Source organism: Manis javanica, chromosome 1, assembly GCF_040802235.1.
Source record: "Manis javanica isolate MJ-LG chromosome 1, MJ_LKY, whole genome shotgun sequence".
NCBI lineage: Eukaryota > Metazoa > Chordata > Mammalia > Pholidota > Manidae > Manis > Manis javanica.
The window spans coordinates 8113061-8137533 of NC_133156.1; the positions used below are offsets into that span (position 1 = coordinate 8113061).

Sequence of the window (24473 nt, forward strand, 5' to 3'; positions counted from 1 at the left end):
GGTAACATGCTGAAAACATTTTCAGTATTTATTTTTGCCCCCTCATTTCAACCAACACTATTGTTGTAATTCTCATATCCTTATCTTTATCCTGAACATATTTTGGGATCCAGGTCCATATTTCCAGCTGCCTGTCCACTGCACATGTCTGTCTTCTTCAATGTACTCTACATAATAATGTAAGTTAATGTTGCTGGGGACTCGGACATGCCATCCCCAAATGTGCCATTTTGCATATGCCTAAGAATTAACTTCAGCTGAAGGCATCTGAGTTTCTGGAATCCCTTATCTGCCTAAAAGCAGAGCCACCCTAAAGAAGTTGGGTCATAAACCCCATCTGCCAAGCAGTTCTAATTGTCCTTCTGGGACACCAGAAGTCAGCACCATACCTAGGCAGATAGACATTGTCACAAACTCGCATATCTCCCATCTATTCTCCTAAAGGCCCATTTTTCCTCCCCAAAAGTCGTCTGCTTTTCTGTACGTGCCCCTTCGCCCCCTCCCTTTCCCCTGCTAGGTTAGGCTTATGGAGCCCAAATCCCAATCGCCCTTGGAGTTACTCATCTCATCCTGGGGATTCCCATGTGTTACAGACATGGTGCACAGAAGTTAACACACCTCTCTCGTTTTTCTCTTGTCAATCTCCCTTTTTGTTGTATACCTAAGACTAATGTTACATGTCAATTATATCTCAATAAAAATGTAAAATAAATTTTAAAAAGAGGAAACAAACAAACAAAAAACCTTTCTACGTGGTGTCTTGGATTTCTGGTTTGTTCCTAATAGCCAACCAACTTCTGCTTTACCTGGCTGTCCTTTATCCCTATGGCTTTACTAACCTCTCCACCCACCTGAACCTGTGGTCCTTCCACATCTTTGGAAATTTTTCCTTAGAAAACCCTCCCAAATTTCCTGAAAGAAACCACAAAACTTGTCATGTTAAAGATGTCTTGTATTTCAAGTAGTTTCAATACAATGCATTATGAGTCTTTGAAGGCAACTACTTCCTTGATTTTTTTATAAAGTAGTCAACTACTCAGCGTTTTATTCTAAATATGAAAATAATATCTTTCTTATTGAAATTGATGCTTATTTGGAAGGGACTGGTAAATGTGTGTGGGTGATTTCTTTCTCAGAGCACACTGCGACCACACTAACAACAGATGGCCGTATCTATAAAAGTTATTAGTACAGATCACTTACTACCTCAGATAGAAATAGCCTCTTTATATAGAACTAGATGTCACAAACGTATTTTAACAGGCCTAACTCACAAATACATGATTGTTCTTGCATTCAGAAAAGAAAATCAGCCTGACACTGCCCTTAGCAGGCAGCTGTACTGGAGGCAGTGCCTGTCTCAAGTCATGCATTGGCTGGGTGACCACGGACAAGTCATTTAACACTCCCTCTGTGAAACAGATGACAACACTCTGTAACGAGACAGTAGTGAGCCTGAGTCGGACAATGCACCTAACTTATTAGCAGCACTAGGGACATACCAAGCCTCAGTAATCTGTGCTATTATTCGTGTAGTATTACTCATGGAGTTCACTGCCACGACCCAAGCGCTGATCCCACTGGCAGCAAAGGCCTGCGCGACCTCTGGGTGCATACCTGAAGACCCCCTTCTGCCTCTTCTCCCTCACCCCTTCTACCCCCTGTAACTCCACAGAACTCAATGAGCAGTCTTGGGAGGATGATTACTAGTGAGTGAGCAAAGAAAAACGAATCCAAAAAGTGCATCCTTTTAAAAGGAGAGCTATCAAAAAAGGTGACCCTGCCTCACACACTTCTTCATGTGAAGAGCAATTGAGGCTAGCCAGTATTTATTTTGTGCCAGGCTCTCTTCTAAGTGTTTTATGTGAATTAACTTATATAGATTTACTGCATAATCATATACAACAGCAAACTGAAGAAACGACAGTAGAATTACTATTGCTTTATAAAGGTGGGAAGATAAAAGATCCTAAAAGGTTTTAACTGCAGGCACACCTCGGAGACACTGCAGGTTTGGTCCCAGACCACGGCAATAAAATAAGTATCGCAATAAAGCATGTCAAATGGATTTTTTGGCTTCCCAGTGCATACGTGTGATATAATAACTTCTAAGAAATATATATTTGGTTACTTAGATCACCAAAAGATACTTCTCAGATATATTTGGTCTTCATCCATGGTTCCTGAAAATGCTTCAGGAAATGTTCCTGAAATGGGTATCTTATGTTAATGAGACTTTCCGACAGACCCAAGGACAGGGGCTGGTTGCCAGGTGACGAAGGGGGAGAACCTTCAGCCCATCCCCCAACCTCTGGGTGGGCAAGGGGCTGGTTGAATTGGGGAGGTTGAATTGGTCAATGGCCAATGACTCGGTCAATCAGACTATGCAATGACACCTTCAGAAGAACAGCTTTTTGGTTCCTTTTCTCCTTTTTTCCTTTTCAAAGAGCTTCCATACTTGGGAAACCAGAATGCATCCCCATGTTACCAGGCCGGGCCCCAGGCTCCCTGAGGGTAGGAGCTCCTTCGCTCAGAACCTCACCTTATGTGTCTCTTCATCTGGCTGTTGATTGACATCCTTTATCATATCCTTTAATAAGCTAGTAAATGTACATGTTTCCCTGAGTTTTGTGAGCTGCTCTAGTAAATAAATCAAACATGAGGAGGAGTTCATTGGAACCTCCAGCCTGCAGCTGGCCATTTAGAAGACAGGTAACAGCCTCAGACTTGTGACTGAAGTAGAAGTCTTGTAGGAATGAGTCATTAAACCTGTGGAATCTGATGCTATCTCCACGCAGACAGTGTCTGAGTTCTCGGTCACCCTGTAGGTGTCCAAGAAATACTTGGTGTTGTGCATGGGGGAACCAACCCTCCACATGCATGCACACTGGAATGGGGTCCGGGAACCCTAGAAGAATACACAAGTGATGTTTACACTATACTGTCGTCTAAGTGTGTAATAGCATATCTAAAAAACAATGTACATACCTTAACAATACTTTATGACTAAAAAATACCAACCATCATCTGAGCTTTCAGCAAAAATCAGCAATCCCACATCACTACAATGAACAGAATAATGAAGTTTGAAATACTGCGAGAATTACCAAAATGTGACACAAAGTGAGCAAATGCTGTTGGAAAAATGGCACCAATAGACTTGTTTAATGCAGAGTTGCCAGAAATCTTCAGTTTGTTTAAAAAAAAAAGCAGTATCTGTGAAGCTCAACAAAGGCAGGCACAAAAAGACGAGGTATGCCTGTATCTCTTTTCTCAATTTAACTGAGATTTTACTTAGAAAGAACCAGACTAAATTTTTCAATATGAAATCCATATTTTAATTAATAAAAAACATCTAACATATTAAAATCAGTGAAATGACTGTTTGAAGACTATGTAGACAGTGAGCAATATATTAGATCCAGGGATCACTGAGTCTCCCCTGTGGACCAGAGGCTGGGCTAGAGCTCTGCCTAACTGGTGTAAAATGGGGCACACTGCAACCATACTCATTTTCAGTGGCTTAGTGGTCTAAGCATCTGTTTTGAGACACCTAACTTTCTGAAACCATAAGTTCACATTCCAAGAAAAATGGAGAGATTCTCAAGGAGCTGCCAAGCATGTATGGAGAATCCTGGGTGACCTGGTGTGTCTGAGAACATGCAGAAGAGGTACATCTTTTCCTATGGGAATTCACACAAAATCACTTTGTTTCCAAACTTTAGCTTTCTTTTTTTGAAAACTAAAATACAGAAGACCTAAATCATGCCATCTTAACAATAAGTAATCATGCAAAGGAGGGGCCTGACAATATGTAGGAGGGTTTCTTCCCTGTCTAAATGCATGCATTCACCCATCCAACCACCTGTCTTCCTTGCAAACATTTATCCAATGCCACCGTCTGAGGCACTTCTTGGACAAACAAGAACAAAACCCTGCACCAAGTTTTACGGTCCAGTGCGAGGTGAATGTGAGGTAGGCAAATAAATACCTTCAAAGAAACAGAGATGCCCAGGAGGAGAAAAAAAATACCATCTAGCAGATGGGAGAATAAAGGAGAAAGTCAGAAAAAACTTTGAAGTAGAGATAACCAAATCTGAGTGTAGGGAAGAATGGAATTCCAGCAGAAGGAACAGCATATGCAAAGGAGCAAAGGAATGTGAAGCCTGCAGGGTCCACCCATCACATTTTGGAGGGAGGAGACTGTGGAGAACTACAGGGGCTTGGCTGGCAAGGACCTTCAGGGCCATGTTAACTGTCTGGATTCAATGCAGAGAATGCGGAGCCGCTACTGGCCAGAAGTGCCCTTTAGATAGTTGAGTCTGGATGCCAAATGGAAGGTGAACTGGAAGGGACAACCACAACACTCCAACTGATGACGAAAGCCTGGGTGCAGAGCAACCCCCGGGAGGGAGAAGGGGGCTTCAGGAGCTAGTTACACTTTGGCCAGAGGTCCAGGCTTAAAGTCATGGACGGGGCCACCAGCACATGGGACGCTTACCCAGCTAGTGATCTGTCTGCTCAGCCAGGAAGTGGAGCAGTTAGGTGAGGGACTGGGGAGCTCATGCCCTCCCAACTGACATTCCTTAGAGGAGCAGCAGTCTGTGATAAGCCTCATTTTACCGCCAAGAGACAGTCACAGACTGAAAAGGAAGACCAAGTTGCTTTCCACTCAGCTAAGGGCAAGGGCCACAGAGAAGGGCCACAGAGACGGTCCATGCTGAAGAAAAAGCTGTGAGGAAGTTAAAGCCAGGATGTGCACATCCTGCCTGCCCGGCCACGCTGGCAGAAAGGGAGCCGGGACAGCCGAGGGGCCGTGGCTGGCTCTGAGGCTTGACAGCTCTCCCTGGGACTCACTCTAAACAATGGAAACTACTGAAAGCTGGGACAGCAGCAAGGCTTTCCAGGGGGAGGAGGAGAGGAGCAACGTTTTTAATTTAAGTTTAACACCTTTTTTAAGGTGCACTAATCTTAAGATCGATGAATGTTCACAAAGAATACACCCTTACAAATAGCATCTGGAACAAGGGATGTATCTTACAGCGCCCGGCGGCCCCAGCCTCCAGCAGGCCCACGCCTCAAGGGGAACCACCCTCGTGGTCTCTAACACCAAGGATCAGTTTGGCCAGTTTTTGAACTTCATATCCATGGAATTACACTTTGTGTCTAGCTTATTTTGTTCAACACTGTTTGGTTATCCATACACATTGTGTATAGCGATAATTTGCCATGTTTTGCTGCTGAGTAGTACTCTGTTGTATGAGTTATACGATAATTATTTATCCATTCTGTCACCAAAGGACATCTGGATTGTTCACGGTCTGGAGATTCTGCAAACTGTGCTACTGCTTAGGCCGCCCAAGCCCACGAGGCATTAGACTGGTTAGCGTAATTCTGCAGCCAGCCCAGGAGGCTCAGTTCTCAGCAGTGCCTGGGCTTTAAGGAGCTGAATGCATGCCAACTGATTGCTCAGGTTCAATCTGTGTGACCCTGTGCAAGTCAGAGTCATGAAATTCTTCCTCACCTCTGAAACCTGGCAAGACTGTGCTCTCTGCTAAAGATACCATTTCAGCCCGGCTCACTCACACTCCTAGAAGCCTCAGCTTAGAAGCAAGCCCCTCTGCAGACGGGCCTTCCTGCCCACCCACACTCATAGGCCCTGCTCTTCACTCAAAGCACCCCCCCACCTCCGAGGCATCAGCAGGGTGGGCAACGACCCACCTGCCTACTTCTCTCCTGAATCACCTGCACTGTGAGCGCCACGGGGGCCAAAGCTCCCTGAACTGCATGCTTATGAATGGTTTCAACAATAAATATTATGTCTATTTTCTTCGATAAAATAATGGAAAAAAAGGTCACCTAATTATTCACATCTAGCTCTTTAGTGTTTGAACCACGGTTCCCCCTTCTAAACATAGCACCACAATGAAGAAGACTGGGCCTGGTGGCCGGGCGCTAGGGTGGGGAAAACGCCCCTCACAGAGAGAGGCTTGACCGCTGGGCACACGCACCCGTCCCAGCGCACTGCCACCTCCACACCAGGACACAACACACAGTGGGAGCAGCTTCCACAGAGGCACACTCCTGGAGAGAGCTGGGGTTTTTAAGTATTCACGTCTCCACAAACATCCCAATTATAAAGCCAGCTAGTACAGGAGAGACTGAACATTTCTGTGTTGACGTCTATAGATATGCATAAGTTGACATATACCAAGTGGATGTTCCCTTACACAGAATCCAGATCAAATATGCGGGTTTCTTTCCTTTTATTGTCCCCTCAACATTTTATTGTGAAAATTTGCAAACATACAGAAAAGTTGAAAGAACCCTTCAGTGAGCCTCCATGAACCCACCGCCTGGGAAGATCCTCTGAGCGCAGGGAGGGGGGACACCAAGCATCCTCGTTTCCTCTCCGCTGCCCACCATGGTCTCACGGGGGCTCTGGCCCCAGGACCACCGCAGCTCCTGTCCCTATCTTTTCAAGTGAAGATGTCAAACAGGACCTATGGGCAAACTGTGCTCTTGCCTGAATAATTGGGAAGGGATGAAACTTCCCCTCAGTCTCATAAAGCATGAGAGTGTCTTCTCAGCTTGAGACCTTGTATTCTAGGCTTTAGTTTGGAGACAGCTGATTTCATAGCAAAATTATAAACTTCTGAAAGAATTTTTCATGAGAATATTCATCAAATTAGGATTGCAACTGGAGATGAGCTACCCTGACACACTACTATATAATTTGGTAAGTTCTTTCACCATGAATTTATATGTAAATTCATATTTCCCAAGTCCTCATGAATGTGGACTTTAAAAATGGGGGTATTGAGCAGAGTAAATCTAATTTTGGAAATTTCTTTGGCATCATCAATTGATTTAAATATACTTTAAGAGAAACTGTAAGACACTGGAATTTTAAAACTGTAACATAACTCACAAAACAAAAACTTCATTTTCAAATCTGGAGCTGAGACACAACTAGATCCTACACTTATAGAGGTGGCTATCATAAACAATGTGACAGCAGTATTTTAAGCAGCCCTTAATCTGGCCCTACCAAACCCAATTCCGATTCTCAATTCAATCCTGGAAAATGCTATCAGATGCTCAAGAATTTTTATTCTAATTTCTCTCTGTGCTCCATGAACCCACCCTGGCTGCGAAGCACCAACCAAGGAACCAACCCAACCCATGCCCCACAGGACCTGCACGAATGGCACATGTTAGTATTTCTTGGACCCCAAATTCCGGTGATTATTTAAATCATATCCTTACTATAATTAACTAGTAAAGCTGAAACTACATCAGGAAGATCGGCCAGGCCTCCAGGCAAACTGTGAATGTCAGGATCATAAACCACCATGCTGATGTACCTCTCCAGCACTGTCCCAGCTAGGGAAGCACACAACGGGGGCTACCCCTCATAATGAGGGTCTTCAAGGAAATCAATGATCTCATTCCTGTGGGATCTAGGAATATGCTCCAATAAACAGTGCAATCACAAGGTTCCATGGCCGTAAAAGTGTCATGTATGCCAGCACCGTGCTGGACATTATGAGGTCTCACCCAGGTGGAACAGGGTCTCACATCTAAAGAAGCTTGCAAGCCAGGGGAAAAACAAACTACCACATTCTCTATTAGCTTTGTAGATTACATTTACATGATATATGTGTATTGTTGTGAATTACAGCATAAGAAAAGGGCCCTAGAAGTCTAGACTCAAGATTACCACATGGAGTAACCAGGTTGTAAACATATTTTTATTATCTGTTCTTTGCAACATTCCTAACAGGAAGCAACTATACAGAACGGGTCTCCTTACATTCAGTTCCAAACCCCAACAGGGGTTTTCAGTCTTTGAGAAAGCCGCACCTCCTCTGCACACCCTCCCCCCCAAGTTTCAGATACACCCCAGCTAGGGAGTTCCAACACCCACCCCGTCTGAGTCGCTGCTATGGACAGTGGGAACGCTGCTGACTGTCCAAAGAATCCCAGTGCATATGCCTATCTGGAGAAAGCCTCCTAGACAAAGGATTATTTCTCCACAATTGGAAAGGCGAAAGGGCTGCGATTTGATGGTGGAAATGGGAAGCTTTCTTGGAGCAGAACTTCCTGCAAAAAGGCTCAAATGTAGGGGACTGAAATGAACAGGCAGACAATGCTGGGAAGGGGCAGGTACTGCCTGGGCACATTTAATGAAAACACAGGAGTGAGACTCAGGAGGTAGGACAGAGGGAATTAGTAATGGCACCTGCTGGTCTGTAGCCTTCCAGCTCAGGATAACAGTGATGCTAATACCCCAAACAGAGGATCATTCCATTCAAAAGCCAGCTTACATTCTTAAGAAGATCTTTACCATCCTAATGTAGGGACTATAGATCTACACTATACCACAAAATCACAGCAATTAGTTAATAAATATAAATAATTGTTATAAAATTCGAGATGGTTTGTCTTCCAGAAAAGTACGTGTCAAATACTGACAACATACAAACAAGAAGTATTTAATTAACTCAAAAACACCAGTCACAACTGGGTTGACATGGGCCAGATGGTAAGCAACATAAAATTTTCATATACTGAATGGCAAACATGAAGCCGTGTCAAAAACCCATCCTGATTTAAGCATCATAGCTATTATCTTTGTTTCCAACATTACCTTGTTTTAATAATACTTTTGAAATGAAACAAAAACTCAAATAACAGTAGCTTGAAAAGTTCTGAGAGAACAGCTAATACTTACTGACACTAGGGCCCCAAGCAGGGCTACCTCAAATGCCTGGAGCCATTCACAGGTGCAGGTGTCCTGTGTAATAAAGACTCTCTTAGAGCATCACCCACACAGCCTCCGACAGGAATGGTGCTCCTAGACTTGTGTGATTTGGAGGCCCAGCAATGTCCAGAGGGATTATTAAGCAAAAGGCTTTTTTTATAAGGTAATACGAAAAACTTTTAGAGCTAGAAATCAGTCTTCCTGGAGATTATCAAACCCAACCCCTTCATTCTGTTCCCAAAATCCTTTCTGTGTTCTTGATGAATCTATCAGCTTCAATGCCCCCACCCCCACGACTACCCCACCCTCCTCTCCCACAGTGGGATTTAGGAGCCTAGGAGTGACTATTCACAACACAGTATTTAAAATAAGAAGGCATCTTATTGTAAAAACATTCCCCTCCCACCAAAGTAAAGTCCCTCCCACAAACCCTGTGGTTTTTGCTAAGAGAGAAATTTGTACAACTGCAATTCATACTCAAATCAAAACTATTTCAAACTCAAGAGAGGCTGGAAGAATCCCTTCCAGTTCTCAAATCCCATGATTCTAGTAATTCACCTAAATAATTTTGCATGATGTTTTCTGCTTAGATACCATTTTAAGTTGCCTGACATTTTGAGATTTATTAAACATTCAGCAATTTTAATTTCAGAGGAATGTTGGCATATTCATTAAACAGTGCTCTCTCTAGAGACCTCCACCTAAAACCACATATAATGCAAAAATATAATCAATACAACTAATCCTGAAAGAGCAACAATAAAGAAGACTGTGCCAGACTGCATACACCTGGAAGAAAGAACAGACCTCACAGAACAGGGTAACATACCAAAGCTGTGGGCGGGTGGGACTCAAGCCCCTCCCCCATCCCAGCTCACTGGCAGGAGGAAGAGAAACAGACCAGGGAAGGAGTGGAGGCCTGGGACTGCTGAACGCCTAGCTCTGGAGATCTGCTCTGGGAGCACGAACCTACACTGCATGGTGCTCTGGTAATTAGTGGGATCGGAAAGCTAAGACAGGCTTCCAGCTGCTTGTGGAAAACAGGGATTCATATCCAGCTGATCTTGGCGGGCAGTCTGAGAGACTTCCTAAAAGCAACAGGGCTGCTAAAGGAGCAAGGATTGCACAGAGCTTACTGCTCAGGAGAAAGGACAGGTAGACAAATTGTGTGGGTACACTCTGCCCAGCAGGTTGGGAGCTTAAACGATCTTCAGGTGCTCCATCCCCTGGCTGGCTAAGCAGCTCCAAGGCCTCCCACCATGATACGCAGCCTGCTGCGCCTTTCTCCCAGCTAGCCTGCACATGGATTGCAAACCGGCAGCCCCTGCCCTGGCATCAGGCCAGCCAGGGTGAAGTGCCACCTACAGCAGCTACAAACACAAAGCATAGAGACTTATATCTGTGTGCTCAGCCCACTGCTTATGGCAGTGGAGACAGGCATAGCAGCCAGGAAGCAAGAAACAGCTCTTTCCTCCCCCCAGGCACCAACACTGCTCCCCTGCCACCTCCAATGTCCCAACATCGCTCCAGAGGCTAAACAGATCAAGAGAGTAGAGCTGCTGGGCAGTAGAGGGCACCACATACAAATATGAAACATCAAAGGAACCTAGTTCAAAGCAAAATCTCAACACCAGAAAAAGGACTGAATGAGACTGAACTAATAAATCTTCCTGAAAGAGATTTCAAACTAAAAAATCATAAACATGTTCCTGGAGGTACAGAAAACAATTCAAGAACTCAGGAATGAACTTAGGACGGAGATCCAATCATTGAGGAACATAATGGAGGGTATTAGAAGCAGATTAGATACACTAGAGGAGATGATAAATGAAATAGCAATTAGGGAAGAGGAATACAAAGAAGCTGAGGCATAAAGAGAAACAAGGATCTCTAGGAATTAAAGAATACTGACAGAACTGTGTGACCAAACTGAATGGAACAATATCTGTACTATAGGGGTAGCAGAGGAAGAGGACAGAGAAAAAGTGATAAAAAGTGTCTCCAAGGAAGTAACTGCTGAAAAATTCCCCAATCTGGGGAAGGAGATAGTCTCTCAGGCCATGGAGGTGCACAGATCTCCCAATACAAGCGACCCAAGAAGGACAACACCAAGACATATAGTAATTAAAATGGCAAAGATCAAGGATAAGGACAGACTACTAAAATCAGCCAGAGAGAGAAATAAGATCACATACAAAGGAAAGCCCATTAGGCTATCATCAGACTTCTCAGCAGAAACCTTACAGGCCAAAAGGGAGTGTCATGATGTATTTAATGTAATGAAGCAGAATGGCCTCGAATTAAAAATACTCTATCTGGCAAGATTATCATTTAAATTTGAAGGTGGGATTAAACAATTTCCAGATAAGCAAAAGCTGAGAGAATTTACCTCCCACAAACCATCTCTACAGTCTATTTTGGACAGACTGCTATAGATGGAAGTGTTGCTAAGGTTAAATAGCTGTCAACAGCAGTAATAAAAAGGGATAGACAAAAAGTACAGAATATGATACCTAATATATAAAGAACAGAGGAAGAAAAAAAGGAGGGAAAAAACACAGAAGCTTTAGTTTGTGTTTGTAATAGCATATCAAGTGAGATAAGTTAGACTCTTAGATAGTAAGGAAGTTAACCTTGAACCTTTGGTAACCACGAATCTAAAGCCTGCAGTGGCAATAAGTACATACCTATTGATAATCACCCTAAATGTAAGTGGTCTGAATGCACCAATCAAAAGACATAGAGTCACTGAATGGATAAAAAAAACAAGACCCAAGGCGGAGACAAGATGGGGGCGTGAGTAGGACAGTGGGAATCTCCTCCCAAAAACATACATATTTTTAAAAATACAACAAATACAACTATCCCTAAAAGAGAGACCAGAAGACACAGGACAACAGCCAGACTACATCCACACCTACGAGAACCCAGCGCCTGCTGAAAGGGGTAAGATACAAGCCACAGCCCAGCGGGACCCGAGGCCCCTCACCCCAGCTCCCGGCGGGAGGAGAGGAGTCAGAGCGGGGAGGGAGAGGGAGCCCAGGACTGCTAAACACCCAGCCCCAGCCATCTGCACCAGAGCGCAGACACACAGTGCATGCGTGGGGTGCTGGAAACAAGGGAAGCAGGACAGTAAGACCTGTGAGCGGATCCCTCAGCTGGTGCCCCTGGGACAAAGAAAAGCGAGTCGAGTGCTCTTTGAAAGTCTTAAAGGGACAGGGACCCCACAACTGGATGGAAGCATCCCAGGTCACAGTCCAGCAGCTGAAAATTCCAGGGAACTCCAGGCACACTAACCCCCTGGGCAACAGCTCTGAGACCCCTCACTGAGGTAAACAGCCAAACAGCCAGCCCCCCATCCATTACCCCTCCAGTGCCCCGCAATAGCAGAGCAGCAGCATGAGGCTGGCCACGCCCACAGCAAGGGAGCTTCCTCCATACCAACCAGGCAAGATACAGAGACCCAATCTACACACAATTGCCCAACACAAGCCACTAGGGGTCACAGTTGTCCCAGTAAAGTAAGGCCAGGAGCAAGTGGAGTCTTGGCTCTCCCAGCTGACAGATGAGTCAATAGCATACCACTGCACCTATCAACACGAAAAGGCAAAAAAATTTGATCCAGACAAGACTAACCCAGACATCTTTGACATCTTCTACATCTTCCCCTGAGAAGGAACCTAGGGAGATAGATTTAACCAATCTTCCTGAAAAAGAATTCAAAACAAAAGTCATAACCATGCTGATGGACTTGCAGAGAAATATGCAAGAACTAAGGAGGGAGAATACAGAAATAAAATAATCTCTGGAAGGACTTCAAAGCAGAATGGACGAGATGCAAGAGACCAGTAATGGACTTAAAAACAGAGAACAGGAATGCAAAGAACCTGATGCAGAGAGAGATAAAAGGATCTCCAGGAATGAAAGAATATTAAGAGAACTGTGTGACCAATCGAAACAGAACAATATCCACATTATAGGGGTACCAGAAGAAGAAGAGAGAGAAAAAGGGATATAAAGAGTCTTTGAAGAAATAATTGCTGAAAACTTCCCCAAACTAGGGGAGGAAATGGCCTCTCAGACCACAGAGGTACACAGAACTCCCATGACAAGGGATCCAAGGAGGGCAGCACCAAGAACATAATAATTAAAATGGCAAAGATCAAAGACAAGGACAGAGTATTAAAGGCAGCCAGAGAGAAAAAAATGGTCACCTACAAAGGAAAACCCATCAGGCTATCATCAGACTTCTCAACAGAAACCTTACAGGCTGGAAGAGAATGGCATGATATATTTAATGCAATGAAACAGAAGGGCCTTGAACCAAGAATACTGTATCCAGCACGATTATCATTTAAATATGAAGGAGGGATTAAACAATTCCCAGACAAGCAAAAGTTGAGGGAATGTGCCTCCCACAAACCACCTCTACAGGGCATCTTATAGGGACTGCTCTAGATGGGAGCACTCCTGAAAAGAGCACAGAACAAAACACCCAACATATGAAGAATGGAGGAGGAGGAATAAGAAGGGAGAGAAATAAAGAATCATCAGACCTTGTTTATAATAAGCAAGTTAAGTTAGACAGTAAGATAGTAAAGAAGCTGACCTTGAACCTTTGGTAACCACAAACTTAAAGCATGCAATGGCAATAAGTACATACCTTTCAATAATCACCCTAAATGTAAGTGGACTGAATGCACCAATCAAAAGACACAGAGTAATACAATGGATAAAAATGCAAGACCCATCCATATGCTGCTTACAAGAGACTCACCTCAAAACCAAAGACATACACAGACTTAAAGTCAAGGGATGGAAAAAGATATTTCATGCAAACAACAGAGAGAAAAATACTAGTATCAGACAAAATAGACTTCAAAATAAAGAGAGTAACAAAAGATGAAGAAGGATATTATATAATGATAAAGGGCTCAGTCCAACGAGAGGACATAACCATTCTAAATATATATGCACCCAATACAGGAGCACCAACGTATGTGAAACAAATACTAACAGAATTAAAGGAGGAAATAGAATGCAATGCATTCATTTTGGGAGACTTCAACAACACACCACTCCCTCCAAAGGACAGATCCATCAGACAGAAAATAAGTAAGGATACAGAGGCACTGAACAACACACTAGAACAGATGGACCTAATAGACATCTATAGAACTCTACATCCAAAAGAAACAGGATACACATTCTTCTCAAGTGCACATGGAACATTCTCCAGAATAGACCACATACTAGGCCACAAAAAGAGCCTCAGTAAATTCCAAAAGATTGAAATCCTACCAACCAACATTTCAGACCACAAAGGCATAAAACTAGAAATAAACTGTACAAAGAAAGCAAAAAGGATCACAAACACATGGAGGCTTAACAACATGCTCCAAAATAATCAATGGATCAATGACCAAATCAAAATGGAGATCCAGCAATATATGGAAACAAATGACAACAATAACACAAAGCCCCAACTACTGTGGGATACAGGAAAAGCACTCTTAAGAGGAAAGTATATAGCAATCCAGGCATATTTAAAGAAGGAAGAACAATCCCAAATGAATGGTCCAATGTCACAATTATCGAAATTGGAAGAAGAAGAACAAATGAGGCCTAAGATCAGCAGAAGGAGGGACATAGTAAAGATCAGAGAAGAAATAAATAAAATTGAGAAGAATAAAACAATAGAAAAAATCAATGAAACCTAGAGCTGGTTCTTCAAGAAAATAAACAAAATAGATAAGCCTCTAGCCAGACTTATTAAGAGAAAAAGAGAGTCAACACACATCAACAGAATCAGAAATGAGAAAGGAAAAATCACGACGTACCCCACAGAAATACAAAGAATAATTAAAGAGTACTATGAAAACCTATATGCTAACAAGCTGGGAAACCTTGGAGAAATGGACAACTTCCTAGAAAAATACAACCATCCAAGACTGACCCAGAAAGAAACTGAAAATCTAAACAGACCAATTACCAGCAATGAAATTGAAGCGGTAATCAAAAAACTACCAAAGAACAAAACCCCTGGGCCAGATGGATTTACCTTGGAATTTTATCAGACATACAGAGAAGACATAATAGCCATTCTCCTTAAAGTTTTCCAAAAATAGAAGAGGAGGGAATACTCCCAAACTCATTCTACAAAGCCAACATCACCCCAATACCAAAAGCAGGCAAAGACACCACCAAAAAAGAAAACTACACACCAATATCACTGATGAACGTAGATGCAAAAATACTCCACAAAATATTAGCAAACTGAATTCAAAAATACATCAAAAGGATCATACACCATGACCAAGTGGGATTCATCCCAGGGATGCAAGGATGGTACAACATTCCAAAATCCATCAACATCATCCACCACATCAACAAAAAGAAAGACAAAAAACACATGATCATCTCCATAGATGCTGAAAAAGCATTTCACAAAATTCAACATCCATTCATGATAAAAACTCTCAGCAAAATGGGAATAGTGGGCAAGTACCTCAACATACTAAAGGCCATATATGATAAACCCACAGCCAACATCATACTGAACAGCGAGAAGCTGAAAGCTTTTCCTCTGAGATTGGGAACAAGACAGGGATGCCCACTCTCCCCACTGTTATTCAACATAGTACTGGAGGTCCTAGCCATGGCAATTAGACAAAACAAAGAAATACAAGGAATCCAGATTGGTAAAGAAGAAGTTAAACTGTTACTATTTGCAGATGTCAGGATATTGTACATAAAAAGCCCTAAAGACTCCACTCCAAAACTACTAGAACTGATATCGGAATACAGCAAAGTTGCAGGATACAAAATTAACACACAGAAATCTGTGGCTTTCCTATACACTAACAATAAACTAATAGAAAGAAAAATCAGGAAGACAATTCCATTCACAATAGCATCAAAAAGAATAAAATACCTAGGAATAAACCTAACCGAGGAAGTGAAAGACCTATACCCTGAAAACTATAAGACACTCTTAAGAGAAATTAAAGAGGTCACTAACAGATGGAAACTCATCCCATACTCCTGGCTAGGAAAAATTAATATCATCAAAATGGCCATCCTGCCCAAAGCAATATACAGATTCAGTGCAATCCCTATCACACTACCAACAGCATTCTTCAATGAACTGGAACAAATAGTTCAAAAATTCATATGGAAACACCAAAGACCCTGAATAGCTAAAGCAATCCTCAGAAGGAAGAATAAAGTGGGGGGGATCTCACTCCCCAACTTCAAGCTCTACTACAAAGCCACAGTAATCAAGACAATTTGGTACTGGCACAAGAACAGAGCCACAGACCAATGGAACAGAACAGAGACTCCAAACATTAAGCCAAACATACATGGTCAACTAATATTCGATAAAGGGGCCATGGAAATACAATGGGGAAATGACAGTCTCTTCAACAGATGGTGCTGGCAAAACTGGACAGCTACATGTTAGAGAATGAAACTGGATCACTGTCTAACCCCATACACAAAAGTAAATTAGAAATGGATCAAAGACTTGAATGTAAGTCATGAAACCATAAAACTCTTAGAAAAAAACATAGGCAAAAATCTCTTAGACATAAACATGAGTGACCTCTTCTTGAGCATATCTCCTGGGGCAAGGGAAACAAAAGCAAAAATGAACAAGTGGGACTATATCAAGATGAAAAGCTTCTGTACAGGAAAGGATACCATCAATAGAACAAAAAGGTATCCTACAGTATGGGAGAACATATTCATAAATGACAGATCCGATAAAGGGTTGACATCCAAAATATATAAAGAGCTCACATAGGTCAACAAACAAAAAGCAAATAATCCAATTAAAAACTGGGCAGAGGACCTGAATAGACAGTTCTCTAAAGAAGAAATTCAGATGGCCAACAGATACATGAAAAGATGCTCCACATCACTTGTCATCAGAGAAATGCAAATTAAAACCACAATGAGATATCATCTCACACCCGTAAGGATGGCTACCATCCAAAAGACAAACAACAACAAATGTTGGCGAGACTGTGGAGAAAGGGGAACCCTCCTACACTGCTGGTGGGAATGTAAATTAGGTCAACCATTGTGGAAAGCAGTATGCAGGTTCCTCAAAATGCTCAAAATAGAAATACCATTTGACCCAGGAATTCCACTTCTAGGAATTTACCCTAAGAATACAGCACTCCAGTTTGAAAAAGATAGATGCACCCCTATGTTTATCGCAGCACTATTTACAATAGCCAAGAAATGGAAGCGACCAAAATGTCCATCAGTAGATGAATGGATAAAGAAAATGTGGTACATATACACAATGGAATATTACTCAGCTATAAGAAAAAAACAGATCCTGTCATTTGCAACAACATGGATGGAGCTAGAGGGTATTATGCTTGGTGAAATAAGCCAGCCAGAGAAAGACAAGTACCAAATGATTTCACTCATATGTGGAGTATAAGAACAAAAGAAATCTGAAGGAACAAAACAGCAGCAGAATCACAGAACCCAAGAATGGACGAACAGTTACCAAAGGGAAAGGGACAGGGGAGGACGGGTGGGAAGGGAGGGATAAGGGCGGGAAAAAAGAAAGGCGGCATTGCGATTAACATGTATAGTATGGGGGAGGCACGTTGGGGGGCTGTGCAACACAGAGAAGACAAGTAGTGATTTTACAGCATCTTACTATGTTGATGGACAGTGACTGTGAATGGGTATGTGGGGGGGACTTGGTGAAGGGGGGAGCCTAGTAAACATAATGTCCTTCATGTAATTGTAGATTAATGATATCAAAATTTTAAAAAATTAAAAAAAAACAAGACCCAACTATATGCTGCCTACAAGAGACTCACTTCAAACCCAAATACATATACAGAATAAAAGTGAAGTGATGGAAAAAGGCATCTGATGCAACTAATAGGGAGAAAAAAAGCAGGAGTTGCAGTACTTGCATCAGACAAAATAGACTTCAGAACAAAGAAAGTCAGTAGAGACAAAGGATATTACATAATGATAAAGACATCAATCCAACAAGAGGATATAAACATTATAAATATATATGCACCCAACACAGGAGCACCAGCATATATGAAACAAATACTAACAGAATTAAAAGGGGAAATAGAATGCAATGCATTCATTCTAGGAGACTTCAACACACCACTCACTCCAAAGGAGAGATCAACCAGACAGAAAAGAAGTAAGGAGACAGAGGCACTGAACAACACATTAGAGCAGATGGACCTAACAGACATCTACAGAAATCTACACCCAAAAGCAGCAGGATACACATTCTTCTCAAGGGAACATGGAACATTTTCAAGAACAGACCACATACTAGGCCACAAAAAGAGCCCCAGTAAATTAAAAAAGATTCAAATTGTACCAACCAGCTTCTCAGACCACAAAGGTATCAAACTAGAAATACATTATGCAAAGAAAATGAAAAAGCCCACAAACACATGGAGGCTTAACAATATGCTCCTAAATAACCAATGGATCAATGACCAAATTAAAACAGAGATCAAGCAATATATGGAGGCAAATGACAACAATAATTCAACACCGCAAAATCTGTGGGACGCAACAAAGGCCATGCTAAGAGGGAAGTATATTGCAATACAGGCCTACCTCAGAAAAGAAGAACAATCTCATATGAACAGTCTGAATGCACAATTCATAAAACTAGAAAAAGAAGAACAAATGAGGCCCAAAGTCAGAAGGAAGAACATAATAAAGATTAGAGCATAAATAAATAAAATCGAGAAGAATAAAACAATAGAAAGAATCAATGAAAGCAGGAGCTGGTTCTTTGAGAAAATAAACAAAATAGATAAAACATCTAGCCAGACTTATCAAGAAAAAAAGAGAGTCTACACACATAAACAGAATCAGAAATGAGAAAGGAAAAATCACTATGGATACCACAGAAATACAAAGAATTATTAGAGAATGCTATGAAAAATTATATGGTAACAAACTGGATAACCTAGAAGAAATGGACAACTTTCTAGAAAAATACAACCTTCCAAGGCTAACCTAGAAACAAACTGAAAATCTGAACAGACCATTTATTAGCAACGAAATTTAACTGAAAATCAAAAAACTACCTAAGAACAAAATGCTGGGACCAGATGGCTTCACCGCTAATTTTTATTAAACATTTAGTGAAAACCTAATACCCATCCTCCTTAAAGTTTTCCAAAAAGTAGAAGAGGAGGGAATATTTCCAAAATCATTCTATGAGGCCAGCATAACTCTAATGCTAAAACCAGGCAAAGATCCCACAAAAAAAGAAAATTCCAGGCCAATATCCCTGATGAACATATATGCAAAAATACTCAACAAAATATGAGCAAACTGAATTCAAAAATACATCAAAAAGATCATCCATCATGATCAAGTAGGTTTTATTCCAGGGATGCAAGGATGGTACATCATTCGAAAATTCTTCAATATCATCCACCACATACACAAAAAGGACAAAAACCACATGATCATCTCCATAGATACTGAAAAAGCATTTGACAAAATTCAACATCCATTCATGATAAAAACTCAACAAAATGGGTATAGAGGGCATGTACCTCAACATAATAAAGGTCATATATGATAAACCCACAGCCAACATTATACTTAACAGTGAGAAGCTGAAAGCTATTCCTCTAAGATCAGGATCAAGACAAGGATGCCCACTCTCCCCACTTTTACGCAACATAGTACTGGAGGTCCTAGCCACAGCAATCAGACAAAACAAACAAATAAAAGGCATCCAGATTAGTAAAGAACAAGTTAAACTGTCCCTGTTTACAGATGACATGATATCGTACCTAAAGAATCCACTCCAAAACTACTAGATCTAATATCTGAATTCAGCAAAGTTGCAGGAGACAAAATTAATACACAGAAATCTGAGGCATTCCTATACACTAATGATGAACTAGCAGACAGAGAGATCAGGAAAACAATTTCATTCACAATTGCATCAAAAAGAATAAAATACTTAGGAATAAACCTAATGGAGGAAGTGAAAGATCTATACCCTGAAAACTCAAGACACTCATGAGAGAAATTAAAGAAGATTCTAAGAAATGGAAACACATCCTGTGCTCATGAATAGGAAGAATTAATATTGTCAAAATGGCCATCCTGCGTAAAGCAATCTACAGATTCAATGCAATCCCCATCAAAACACTAACAGCACTATTCAATGAACTAGAGAAAATAGTTCTAATATTCATATGGAACCACAAAAGACTCTGAATAGCCAAAGCAATCCTGAGAAGGAAGAATAAAGCTGGGGGGATTATGCTCCCTGACTTCAAGCTCTATTACAAAGCCACAGTAATCAAGACAATTTGGTACTGGCACAAGAATAGACTCATAGACCAATTGAACAGAATAGAGAGCCCAGATATAAACCCAAGCATATATGGTCAATTAATATACGATAAAGGAGCCATGGACATACAATGGGGAAATGACAGCCTCTTCAACAAGTTGGCAAAACTGGACAACCACGTACAAGAGAATGAAAATGGGTTATTGTCTATTGCCATACACAAAAGTAAACTTGAAATGGATTAAAGACCTGAATGTAAGTCATGAAGCCATAAAACTGTTAGAAGATAATAACATAGGCAAAAATCTCCTGAATATAAACATGAGCAACTTTTTCCTGAACGCATCTCCTCGGACAAGGGAAACAAAAGCAAAAACGAACACATGGGACTACATCAAACTAAAAAGCTTCTGTACAGCAAAGGACACCATCAACAGAACAAAAAGTCATCCTATAGTATGGGAGAATATATTTGTAAATGACATATCCAACAAGGGGTTAACATCCAAAATATATAAAGACCACACATGCCTCAACACCCAAAAAGCAAATAACCTGATTAAAAAATGGGTGAAGCAAATGAACAGACAATTCTCCAAAGAAGAAATTCAGATGGCCAACAGACACATGAAAAGATATTCCACATCACTATCAGGGAAATGCAAATAAAAACCACAATGAGGTATCACCTCACACCAGTTAGGATGGCCAATATCTAAAAGACTAAAAACAGCAAATGCTGGTGACAATGTGGAGAAACTGGAACCCTCCTACACTGCTGGTGGGAATGTAAACTAGTTCAACGATTGTGGAAAGCAATATGGAGGTTCCTCAAAAACTAAAAATAGAAATACCATTTGACCCGGGAATTCCACTCCTAGGAATTTACCCTAAGAATACAGGATCCCAGATTCATATATGCATCCTTATGTTTACTGCAGCACTATTTATAATAGCTAAGATACAGAAGCAACCTAAGTGTCCATCAGTAGATAAATGAATAAAGAAGAGGTGGTACACAATGGAATACTATTCAGCCATAAGAAAGAAACAAATCCTACAATTTGCAACAACATGGATGGAGTTGGAGGACATTATGCTCAGTGAAATAAGCCAGGTGGAGAAAGACAAGTACGAAATGATTTCCCTCATTTGTGGAGTATAACAACGAAGCAAAATTAAAGGAACAAAGCAGCAAGAGACTCACAGACTCCAACGGACTAGTGGTTACCAAGGGGAGGGCAGGTGGGGAGGGAGGGAGGAGTTTTATGTGGGGTATTTTGATTGGCACACATGGTGGGGGGGTATCATGGGGAAGATAGTGTAGCACAGGGAAGGCAAATAGTGACTCTGTGGCATCTTACTACACTGATGGACAGTGACTGCAATGGGGTATTGGGGGGACACGATAACATGGGTGAATGTAGTAGCCACATTGGTTTTTCATGTGAAAACTTCATAAGAGTGTATATCAATAATACCTTAATAAAAAAAAGAGTGCTCTCTATATAACTGGATAATGAGACCAAATTTTATGAGACTGAATAGATTATAGGGTCTTATTAATTAGAATTTAAAACAGGCTTTCTTCAACAGCTTCTGCATTCTTATTTTGGAAGATTTTTCTGTTACTACCTTATTACAATTAGCAAAGAAAAAATTTTGAAGATGCAAAACAACTGTACTTGGATTTAGCGCTCAAAAATGGTAATCCATTGTGCATACATTTAAGGTGAGATTCACCAAAAATACGGAATAAGATCTAGTTAGTACAGATTTCCTAATATACGTCATGAGTTACTTTTCTCCATTACTAAAGGAAGCCCCCTCATATGCCAAGTTGAAATTTAAACAGAACACCTGTACGAAGATCGCACACATGGTGCGACTTACCATTCAGTACTTTGAAGTTTCTTAGTAAAATGTGAGCAAGCTTTCTTTTTTAAAATGTACATATTTGATGAATGCTTTGGGTAGAGGGCTGTTCGGCCATTGAATTTTTACCTACCAAATGTTACTCTCTAGTTTAATAGTTAAGGTTACATAATTTTTAAAAGACTAGATTACTATTACATTACTTTACGAACGCTCTCGGTTAGATCCTACTTGAGTGTGAAAACGTTAACGTTCTTAAGATTTTGTCAACATAACAAAATCTGCAAGTAAAGTGTACTTTCACCGTTATGTTTGCCAAAAACTCTAGGGCCTCTCTGGACGTGCTGCCGGCAGCCCAGGACAGCCGGGACCCCGCCTACAGGTGTGTTTTACTTTCCTGGGTGTTTTACTTTCCTGGGGGCCCTGCCTGCTCGCCTGCACCGCGCGCCTGGAACTAACAAGCGTGAGGGTTGCTGCAAGCTGGCGCTCCAGCCTCCCCGAGGGCGCTGCTCTCGCCCAGGTCCCCAAGGGCGGCTGGACGCGAACACCCGGAGCCCGCATCCGAGTCCGGCGCGCGAGGCGGCAGGAGAGACCAGCTCCGGAAAAGCCGCCCAACTAGGGCACAGGCAAAGCAAATTATGCAACGGCGCCGCTCGCCGCGCCACGAAAGCGCCCCTTAAGTTAGGGCTGCGACCGGAGAAGTGCGAGCGGCCGCGGGCTGCGCAACGGGCTCGGCAGGCAGCACGGGCTCCGCGGGGACGGCGGGCGGCCCACAAGCGGCGGCCGGGCTGTCGGGCCGCCCGCCGCCTCCGCGCCGCGGGGCGCCTGGGGAAAGCCCAGCCCCGGGACAGCGGAGGCGGGGGCGCCCCGCTCACCGCCCCCCACCCCCACCGCGGCCGCCGCCGCCCGACGCACAACAAAGCGGCGCGGCCCCCAACTTCCCCGGGCCCCTGGCTCCGCTCGGCCCGCGACGACGGCCGCCGGCGGGGGCGGCGCGGCCCGGGACGGGCGGGGGCCGTGGGGGAAGGGCGCGGGCTCCTCCGGACGAACTTCCTCGGCCGCCCGCCGCTGCCCGTCGGCCGGGCCGCCCGGCGGAGTCGGCGCCCTGCCGGGGCCGGGCCGGAGCGGCCGGGGAGCGCGGCACCGCGAGCCCCTCCGCCGCCGCACGCCCCCCCGCCCCTGCCCCTTCACCTCCTGGGGCGCGGTCTACGCCCGCCGGGCCGCCCTCGCCCGTGGCTCCGGGGCCTCGCGCGCCGCGGGACCGGGCGCCGGCGGCGGGAGCTGCAGCTGGCCCCGCGGGGAGCGCGGAGCCCCAAGTGACGGCGGCGCGGGCGGCGGCTGCTCCATCTTCCCGGGGCGCTCACGCCGAGGTCCCGACGCACAGACCCAAGCGGGACATTCGCTACATTGTTGGCATTCCACGGGCGTCACGTGACCCCGCCTCCCGCGTCACTCTCGGCCGCACACCAGCCCGGGCGGGGCGCCCGCGGCCCTGCCGCTCGGCCGCCGCCCGCCGCGCTCCGCCCGCCGCCGCTTCCTGCCCCCGGCTCGCTGCCGGTCGGCTGCCGCCACCTGCGCGGCCTCCCCGCCGGCCCAAGGGCCCTGTGGCCCGTTCGCCGCCCGCCCCTAACTCCAGAACTGCCCCCTCGGCTGCCCTTGTAGGGAAAGTTGGTAACTGTCGTTAAAGCCGCTGGTTTCTTAAGCATCTCACACCGGCTGAGGCGAGAGAGGTACCGTCACAGGCCCGAGGGAGCCCCAGAGCCCCCGAATGGGTGCAGAACACTGAAAGTTAAGGGCAGAAAAGTGGACAGCTGTTCGTCCATGGAACCAAGCAATAAAGAACGGTGTCAGATACATATCCGAGTTAATCAGTTCTAAAAAAAAATCAACCCCCGGTGCTGTGTATATTTTGTTCATGAGAAGTTTTTTATGATGTATGGAAATATAGTATTGATGTCTACCAACAAGGGGGATTGTGGCTTTTGCATTTCACCCACTCGACTGCCTTTCTGTTGAGAAGGCTATGGATTTAGTACAAGGACATATGCAGAGATTATGCAGAGATGGGAGTCGAAATAATAGACGGGAAGCCAAACCTTAATCCACTCCTGGCTCTCCAAACATCACACTTCCTAGGCCAACAGTCCCTGGCAGGTGATGATGAGGGTTAATATCTTGTTAAAAACCAACCCGGTTTGCTTTTTAACTAATAAACTTGGGAAATTTAAAAATTTGATCTCAAAAGAAATAGTCTTGAAGGTCGTCATCTTCAGACTATTTTAGCTGCTTTCTGATTCTTCCTCTTTAAATCCCACCCAGGCTTTCAGCCTTGCCCTCTGCCTTAGCTCTTCCTGGGAATCTTAAGAATTCAATTTTATTTTTCACTCTTATTCTTTCCTCTATCCAGGCATCATGCACAATTGAAGTCTCCAGTTGGTAATCTGTGATTGACCCCCTTGCACTCACCTGTGCACACGTGTACTTCTCCACCCA

The 24473-nt window shown here is 43.3% G+C and overlaps 1 protein-coding gene across 1 annotated transcript in view; it reads right to left on the bottom strand.

Annotated features, from left to right (window-relative positions):
* LATS2 (large tumor suppressor kinase 2) overlaps nucleotides 1–23428 on the bottom strand; it is a 105176-nt gene extending 81748 nt beyond the window's left edge. The window contains exon 1 of the mRNA XM_037027306.2: nucleotides 23172–23428. The gene's annotated coding sequence lies outside the window, so the exon portion shown is untranslated. The remainder of the gene's footprint in view (nucleotides 1–23171) is intronic.
* Between the last annotated feature and the right edge of the window lie 1045 nt (nucleotides 23429–24473).